Source organism: Coenobita brevimanus, chromosome 66 (assembly GCF_032717465.1).
Source record: "Coenobita brevimanus isolate Jiangsu-jjx chromosome 66, ASM3271746v2, whole genome shotgun sequence".
NCBI classification, from domain to species: domain Eukaryota; kingdom Metazoa; phylum Arthropoda; class Malacostraca; order Decapoda; family Coenobitidae; genus Coenobita; species Coenobita brevimanus.
The window spans coordinates 40,063,791-40,073,790 of NC_137019.1; positions in this window are offsets into that span (position 1 = coordinate 40,063,791).

The window sequence follows — 10,000 nt, forward strand, 5'->3', positions numbered from 1 at the left end:
CAGTGGTAGTGATGATGATTGTGGTGATGACAGTGACAGTGGTGATGATGATGATGGTGATGACAGTGGCAGTGATGATGATTGTGGTGATGACAGCGGTCGTGATGATGATTGTGGTGATGACAGTGGCAGTGATGATGATGATTGTGGTGATGACAGTGGCAGTGATGATGATGATGGTGATGACAGTGGCAGTGATGATGATGATGGTGATGACAGTGGTAGTGATGATGATTGTGGTGATGACAGTGGTAGTGATGATGATGATTGTGGTGATGACAGTGGTAGTGATGATGATGATTGTGGTGATGACAGTGGTAGTGATGATGATTGTGGTGATGACAGTGGTAGTGATGATGATGATTGTGGTGATGACAGTGGCAGTGATGATGATGATGGTGATGACAGTGGCAGTGATGATGATGATGGTGATGACAGTGGCAGTGATGATGATGATTGTGGTGATGACAGTGGCAGTGATGATGGTGATGACAGTGGCAGTGATGATGATGATGGTGATGACAGTGGCAGTGATGATGATGGTGATGACAGTGGCAGTGATGATGATGATGATGATGATGACAGTGGCAGTGATGATGATGATGGTGATGACAGTGGCAGTGATGATGATGATGGTGATGACAGTGGCAGTGATGATGATGATGGTGATGAAGCTTACACTGACAGTGGTAGTGATGATGATGATGATTGTGGTGATGACAGTGGCAGTGATGATGATGACTGTGGTGATGACAGTGGCAGTGATGATGATGATGATGATGATGATGATTACAATGAGAGTGGCAGTGATGATGATGATGATGATGATGATGATTACAATGAGAGTGGCAGTGATGATGATGATGGTGATGATGTGATTTCAGAGCATTATATTAATGCTGCTTTTTGCCTTCCAGGAGTGTATGTGGGGTGGTGGTGATGATGATGATGACAATGACGATGAAGAAACAGCCATATCCAAGAGACATGTACCATCCACTCAGATAGTGGAGTGGGTCACAGTGGCCAGATCAGCAATAATAACAAGTACACCACAGACAGAGACATGTACCATCCACTCAGATAGTGGAGTGGGTCACAGTGGCCAGATCAGCAATAATAACAAGTACACCACAGACAGAGACATGTACCATCCACTCAGATAGTGGAGTGGGTCACAGTGGCCAGATCAGCAATAATAACAAGTACACCACAGACAGAGACATGTACCATCCACTCAGATAGTGGAGTGGGTCACAGTGGCCAGATCAGCAATAATAACAAGTACACCACAGACAGAGACATGTACCATCCACTCAGATAGTGGAGTGGGTCACAGTGGCCAGATCAGCAATAATAACAAGTACACCACAGACAGAGACATGTACCATCCACTCAGATAGTGGAGTCAATCAGCAATAATAACAAGTACACCACAGACAGAGACATGTACCATCCACTCAGATAGTGGAGTGGGTCACAGTGGCCAGATCAGCAATAATAACAAGTACACCACAGACAGAGACATGTACCATCCACTCAGATAGTGGAGTCAATCAGCAATAATAACAAGTACACCACAGACAGAGACATGTACCATCCACTCAGATAGTGGAGTCAATCAGCAATAATAACAAGTACACCACAGACAGAGACATGTACCATCCACTCAGATAGTGGAGTCAATCAGCAATAATAACAAGTACACCACAGACAGAGACATGTACCATCCACTCAGATAGTGGAGTCAATCAGCAATAATAACAAGTACACCACAGACAGAGGCACAATTTACAGGTATGACGGAGGATGAGATGGACGGTGAGAGACTAAATGGGAGAGTGTGTGTGAGTAAGGTGGAGGTGGGGAGAGGGAGGGGAAGACCAAGGATGGGATGGAGGGATGGAGTGGAGAGGATGGGGAATGAGAGACTGACTAGGAGTGTATGTGGGTGGGGTGGAGAGTGGTGGAGGGGGAGACCAAGGATGGGATGGTGGGATGGAGTGGAGAGGATGGGGAATGAGAGACTGACTAGGAGAGTGTGTGTGAGGTGGAGAGGGTGAATGAAATAATACAAAAAAAAACAAGATTAAAAAACAAAGAAATCAACAACAAGGGTGACACACACACACACACACACACACACACACACACACACACACATTCCAACATCTTATTTATTTTCTTGGCTATATATTGTTAGAATCAGGTATATTTCGTAACACTTTCTCACCTGCAATTTATTTTGTCTCCTGCACCTTAACATCTTTTTGTAAGCTACTTATTTATGTTGATTGAAAGTAGATAATACAAAATGGTGCTGGCGCCAGGTATATCTATCTATTTATCTATCTGTCTGCCTATCTATCTATCCATGTACAGAATTACTTTTATTTAACTGCTGTCTGAGTGTTTGAAATTCCTGGGACTTCTGCATCAATCTGTCCATCTATTTTTTTTTTTTTTTAAATGTGTCCGACTCTGGGTATAGGCTTCACAGCCTGCTATCAAGGCCCAGTAGTCCTCCTACATACCGCACACTTCTACATGTCACCACTTCGGCGTTAACACCCACCGTCCATATTGAATACATGCTAGGGCTGTCTCATACAGGACTGGTGTATTGGTATTAGCGGGGGTATTTTTATGGCACTAACACCCACTGTCCATACTGAATACATGCTAGGGCTGTCTCATACAGGACTGGTGTAGTGGTATTATCGGGGGTATTTTTACGGCACTAACACCCACCGTCCATATTGAATACATGCTAGGGCTGTCTCATACAGGACTGGTGTAGTGGTATTAGCGGGGGTATTTTTATGGCACTAACACCCACCGTCCATATTGAATACATGCTAGGGCTGTCTCATACAGGACTGGTGTAGTGGTATTAGCGGGGGTATTTTTATGGCACTAACACCCACCGTCCATATTGAATACATGCTAGGGCTGTCTCATACAGGACTGGTGTATTGGTATTAGCGGGGGTATTTTTACGACATGTCGGCGGGTCTTCTGGTAGATCAGGAAAGTCTGCCTTTTTAAGAAATTCAAATCCCTAAACTGTTCCCTGCCCCAGCCAGGATTCGAACCTGGGTCCATCAGGACTGCAGGCCACCTCTCTACCAACTGAGCCACCGCCTCCCCAATCTATCTATCCATCTATCTGTCTCTATCTATCCGTCTATGTCTGTCTACCAATCTATCTATTCATCTATCTGTCTATCTACCAATCTATCTGTCTGTCTACCTATCTATCTATCCATCTATCTGTCTGTCTACCTATCTATCTATCCATCTATCTGTCTACCTATCTATCTATCCATCTATCTGTCTATCTACCTATCTATCTATCCATCTAATTATACTTTCATTTATCTATCAATGTTTAAATTCTAGTTCCATTGACATCTATCTATCTGTGTATGTACCTATTTATGTCTGCCTACCTACCTATCTTTCTATCTATTGCAACATGCCTTAATCCCAGAGTGGGTGGCCACAAACAAATCACCTCCACATCACCCTGTGCTAGGCCATCAGACTGCCATCCCTCTAAGTCACACACCATCATCATTCATATATCTCTCCACTCCATCCCTCCATCTCATCCTTGGTCTCCCACTCCACCTCACTCACACTCTTCTAGTTAGTCTCTCATTCTCTATCCCTCCCCTTTCCACCTCACTCACATACTCTCCTAGTCAGTCTCTCATTCTCCAGCCTCTCCATACTTCCACCATCATCATCATCATCATCATCATTCAAGCCACTGGAATCCTGACTACACCCCACAGGCATACACATACACAAACCTACACATACATAAACATCCAAACAAACAAACAACAATGTGTATACCCATGACCTATCCAATCAAAATATATACATACATACATACACATAAATATATACATACATACATACACATAAATATATACATACATACATACATACACAAATATATACATACATACATACACATAAATATATATATACATACATACATACACAAATATATACATACATACATACATACACATAAATATATACATACATACATACACATAAATACATACATACACATACAGTACATACATACATACATGCCTCACACCCAAATAAACAAACATAATATACTATACATCACTAGCCAGTAAATATATGTACATACATACATACACATACATAACATAAACAAACATAATATACTGTACATCACTGTTCAATAAAAATACATACATACATATATAAATACATACATACACACATACATACATACACATACTATACATAACAAACATACACAATATATTATACATCACTAGCCAATAAAAATACATACATAAATAAATACATACATAATATACTGCACATCACTGTCCAATAAAAATACATACATACATATATAAATACATACATACATATATACATACATACATACATACACATACATAATATACTGCACAACACCAGCCAATAAAAATAAATAAGTTATCAATAATGCTCATATTCATGCCAGTTATGGAAGCTCCCTAACACCTTTTCCTAATTGATTTATTTTGCTTATTTCAGCTTACTGTGCTATTCTGTGTTCCATACATCCTTCCCATATCACCATACTCTGCATAAAAATCCCTAACACCTTTTCCTAAGTGGTTTACTTTATTACACCTTACTGTTCTCTTCTGTGTTCCATAAATCCTTTCAATATCACCATACTCTGCAAAAAGTTCCCTAATGCCTTTTCCTAAGTGATTTGGTTTGTTTATTACACCTTACTGTCCTCTTCTGTTCCATACATCCTTCCAATATTACTATACTCTGCATAAAATTCCTTGACACCTTTTCCTAAGTGGTTTATTTTATTACACTTTACTATCCTCTTCTGTGTCATATAAATCCTTCTAATATCACCACACTTTGCATAAATCACACACAAAAGGATACTAACCAGCCATATCCAAAAATAAACAGCTAAGGAGGAGGTGTTAGGGAGCTTCCATACCCAAAAAGAATACCAGCCTATCTGACTAGTAACCAAGGAGACTCATTCCATACCCAAAAAGAATACCAGCCTATCTGACTAGTAACCAAGGGCTGCTACGCTGCTCATGGGGCAACGTAGGATTGGATGATGGATGGATGGATGGATGGATGATTATCATCATCATCATCATCCTTCCTTCATCCAATTCTACGTTTCCCCATGAGCAGCGTAGGAGCCCGGGGCTAGGCAATTTGGCCTTGACATTTACAAGGAGATTGACCAGCCTCACTCATCCCTGAGTGGCATTACGTGAGCAATAAACCCCAACCACCCCTTGGATATAAACCTTCACCGGCTCAATCCGATTGGAGCGCAATAATTACCCACTAAACCACCAGATGCCAAAATTTGGTTATATGGTTACCACCCAGCGTAGTAAATGGTTTCCTGGTGTACAGGAAACCATTTGGCTTGTCACTCAGTGTAGAGTCACCCACAGGCAGAAGGAAGAGGAAAGAATGAAGGAAAGAAAGACAGAAGAGGGAGTGTAAAGTCACCCGTAGGCAGAAGGACAAGGAAAGAATGAAGGAAAGAAAGACAGAAGAGGAAGGAAGGACGGCAGCATAGCACTCGAGAGCGCACTACATCGAGTGAGTGGATGGTGAGCGCCCCCACCTACCACACAGTTATTATTATTATTATCATTATTATTATTACTGTTAATATTATTAGAGGTAGAGGTAGACCGAGGATGAGGTGGAGGGATGGAGTTGAGAGGTATATGAGGGAGGGGGAGGTGAGTTGGGGGGAGGGTAGTCAAATGGTGGGTGACAGAGCGACTTGGAGGCATCTTGTTTGCGGGATTAGGGCGTCAGGCTATAGATAGATAGATTATTATTATTATTATTACTATTATTATTATTATTATCCTCATCATCATCATTATTATTATTATCACCATCATTAATATTATCATCATCGTTATTATTATTATTATTATTACTATTATTATTATTATTACTGTTATTATTATTATTATTATTATTAGCTCAGTGGCAAAAAAAGACAGTACCATGGCTCTACATCCTTTCCATACTACTTCTTTGTGACTAGCATCATATTCCAGTGTTAATTGATTGTTACAACTCAGCATTCAAGATGGAGAGATGGCAATTTTAGGCCAAGTTAGAGTAAAAAGAGTATAGCACTTCTTTGTGACTAGCATCATATTCCAGTGTTAATTTATTGTTACAGCATTCGAGATGGAGAGATGGCAATTTTAGGCCAAGTTAGAGTAAAAAGAGTATAGCACTTCTTTGTGACTAGCATCATATTCTAGTGTTAACCTGTTATTACAATTTGGCACTCAAGATGGAGAGATGACAGTTTTACTGAGAGAGAGAGAGAGAGAGAGAGAGAGAGAGAGAAATCTACACATCAGTAAAAATACACATATACCACTTTCACCTTAACTTGGCCCAGATTTTCGTCCTTTTGCAGCTTATTTCACACAGCTCAGTGGCAGAAAAAGACAATACTATGACTCTATATCCCGTCCATAGCACTTCTTCGTGACTAGCATCATATTCTAGTATTAATCTATTGTTACATTTAAGTTGTGAAGATGGATATACAGCAGTTCTAGGTCAAGTTACAGTGACAAGAGTATAGTTGTATATATTAATTATAACAGTTCACACATCATCATCATCATCACCACCATCCGGACCTCCTTTCCCACCCTAGGGCAGGGTGAGGAGTAGCAACGTCCAGACAGCCCAAGTTTGTCCAATCCAATGGGCCACACTTCCATTCACTCATCATTCAAGTCCCTGGAATCCTGGCTCTATCTGATACACCATACACAGTTCAATAATTACCATACAGTACTATACATAATAGCAGTAGTAATAATCCACCTACCCACTACTGTACAGCATTTGGTCATTCGATGTGGAGTTACACGAGGGCAGCACAACATCAAGTGAGTGGATGGTCGTGTCCCCACCTACCACAGAAGCAGTGAATGATAACACTTGACAATTCTGTGGATGGTAAAGGGAAGAATTACTGGTATATACTGGCATGAAGCTGACAGGCAAAACTATCTATCTATCTATCTATCTGCAGACGCCTTAATGCCGTACAGGCAGCGTCACACTGGCACAAAAGTGGCCAACATGCCGGCCAGTCTTGCCACCCGCTGCCACACTGACTCCCGGCCAGTCTTGCCACCCGCTGCCACACTGACTCCCGGCCAGTCTTGCCACCCGCTGCCACACTGACTCCCGGCCAGTCTTGCCACCCGCTGCCACACTGACTCCCGGCCAGTCTTGCCACCCGCTGCCACACTGACTCCCAGCCAGTCTTGCCACCCGCTGCCACACTGACTCACGGCCAGTCTTGCCACCCGCTGCCACACTGACTCACGGCCAGTCTTGCCACCCGCTGCCACACTGACTCACGGCCAGTCTTGTCACCCGCTGCCACACTGACTCAAGCTGAGCCACACTTTGCCTGCCGGGTGAAATGGATAACAGTTCTCGCTCACAGCTTGTTGGTGGCATTAGAACTCAAATGAGCCTGTATTAATTTGGTAATGGGTGAGAAAATATTTGTTATTCACAGAAGGAAACTTTAACTAAAATTGTTAAGTAAATATAATTTAATTCTTGTGGTTTTTATTCCCTTTTATTGTTTTTCTTGTAACATGTAATAAATATTTGGACACTCGGGTGACCAGCCACGGAGGCTGTGTTTTGTCTCCAAACAACAAGTAGAAATCAGATTTTGGTATGGATCCTGCAGCAAGGACAACTCTAGTAGACTGCTGTGTGGCTCTGGAGTTGCTGAAGTATTTCACTATGGATCCTGCAGCAAGGACAACTCTAGTAGACTGCTGTGTGGCTCTGGAGTTGCTGAAGTATTTCACTATGGATCCTGCAGCAAGGACAACTCTAGTAAACTGCTGTGTGGCTCTGGAGTTGCTGAAGTATTTCACTATGGATCCTGCAGCAAGGACAACTCTAGTAGACTGCTGTGTGGCTCTGGAGTTGCTACAGCACGTTAGGTGTTGTAGAAACTGAGGAAAAGGCAGTGGCTACTGCCTGGTGGTTTGTTTACAAATGACCACCAGGCACCAAGGCTGACCACACTGTTAGCCGTTTGGGCTGGCAAAAACATGCGAGTGTGACAGACACTCGACTCTGCTGGCCGTTTTGGCTCGCATGTTAGTCACTTTTGGTCTAGTGTGATGCCACCTTAAGGGGTGGCCACAAACAAATCACCTCCATGTCGCCCTCCCCCCAGCTCACATCCCCCTCTCTCACATACCTCTCCACTCCATCCCTCCATGTCATCCTTGGTCTCCCCCTCCCTCTTCCCCCCTTCACCTAACACATACACTTTCCTTGTTAGTCTCTTGCTCTCCATCCCCTCCACGTGGCCAAACCACAAATCCATCCATCCATCATCCAATCCTATGTTGCCCCATGAGGAGTGTAAGAGCCCAGGGCTAGGCAAAGGCACCAACTTGGTATTTCACTGCATTGAGTCGGGTGAGCTAAGTGAGTCTCAACACTGACTTTGTCAGAAAATATATATTTTTTATTAGGGTACTTATGAGTATTACTGTGTAAACCTTGCCTAAATTATACTGTGTTATGCAAACACTTACTTAGTGTGGCATTTGAGAAAAGTTAAGAGGCTAATGAGATACTGGCCCAAGTTAGAAGGAACTGGTGGGGTGAAGCAGGCTGGTGGCCAGGACACCTGTAGTGCAGGAAAATATCTTCTTGTGTGTGTTACATACTGTATGGTGTTTATAAACCTTGCTACAATTATACACTTGTAGTGCAGGAAAATATCTTCTTGTGTGTGTTACATACTGTATGGTGTTTATAAACCTTGCTACAATTATACACTTGTAGTGCAGGAAAATATCTTCTTGTGTGTGTTACATACTGTATGGTCTTTATAAACCTTGCTACAATTATACATGTTGTGCAGCAGACTGCTTAGTGTTTTATAGGAGAGAATAACTTGGCCTGAGGTAAATATCAGTGGCTGCTGCCACCAGTCAGAAGGAACACGACTCTTTACATGTAAACATATATCACCAGTTCAACGCTAATCAAGTTTGGTGTGGTATGGCCAGAATAAAGCCAACACTAAACTGTGGCACCAGTACCCACTGTACTACAAGGCACATGTTATAATGCCCATCACAATAACACTAACATGCGAAGCACCATAATGTACTTACTAATTGATGCACCCTAACCCACTGCACCACCAGGCTTCCTTCTGTCCCACCATCACTCTGCTACACCAGTCATGGCACCCTAACCCACTGCACCACCAGGCTTCCTTCTGTCCCACCATCACTCTGTTGCACCAGTCATGGCACCATAACCCACTGCACCACCAGGCTTCCTTCTGTCACACCATCACTCTGCTACACCAGTCATGGCACCATAACCCACTGCACCACCAGGCTTCCTTCTGTCACACCATCACTCTGCTACACCAGTCATGGCACCATAACCCACTGCACCACCAGGCTTCCTTCTGTCACATTGTTGCTCTCCTTCTCACCCTGTAAATATATATAATCATTAACCACCACAACATCAGGTATTTATACATGTGTGTGTAATTCTGCTGTACATATCATCCACCCAGCCAGTCATCCTATGCCTTAGTCCCTCCAGCAGCCTTCATGTGGTGGCACTGTGTACCCTGGGTGGAGGGAAGCATCTGCCGTGTCCACCCAGGAGCCACACCATTATATTTCCCTGCACCTCACCAAGGGCAGGACCCTGGTACAACCCTAGTGAGGCAGTGTGTACCACAAGGGGGTGCTGGACCCCTACACGGTGTATGTACTGTACTGTACCAGCAGCACAGCATCAGAGAACCAGCTGCTTACCTGTGGCTTATGGGTCTGCTCAGCCAGACTGACTAGGGTAATGCAACAACAATAACCACCTCTTGTCTGTCCATCCA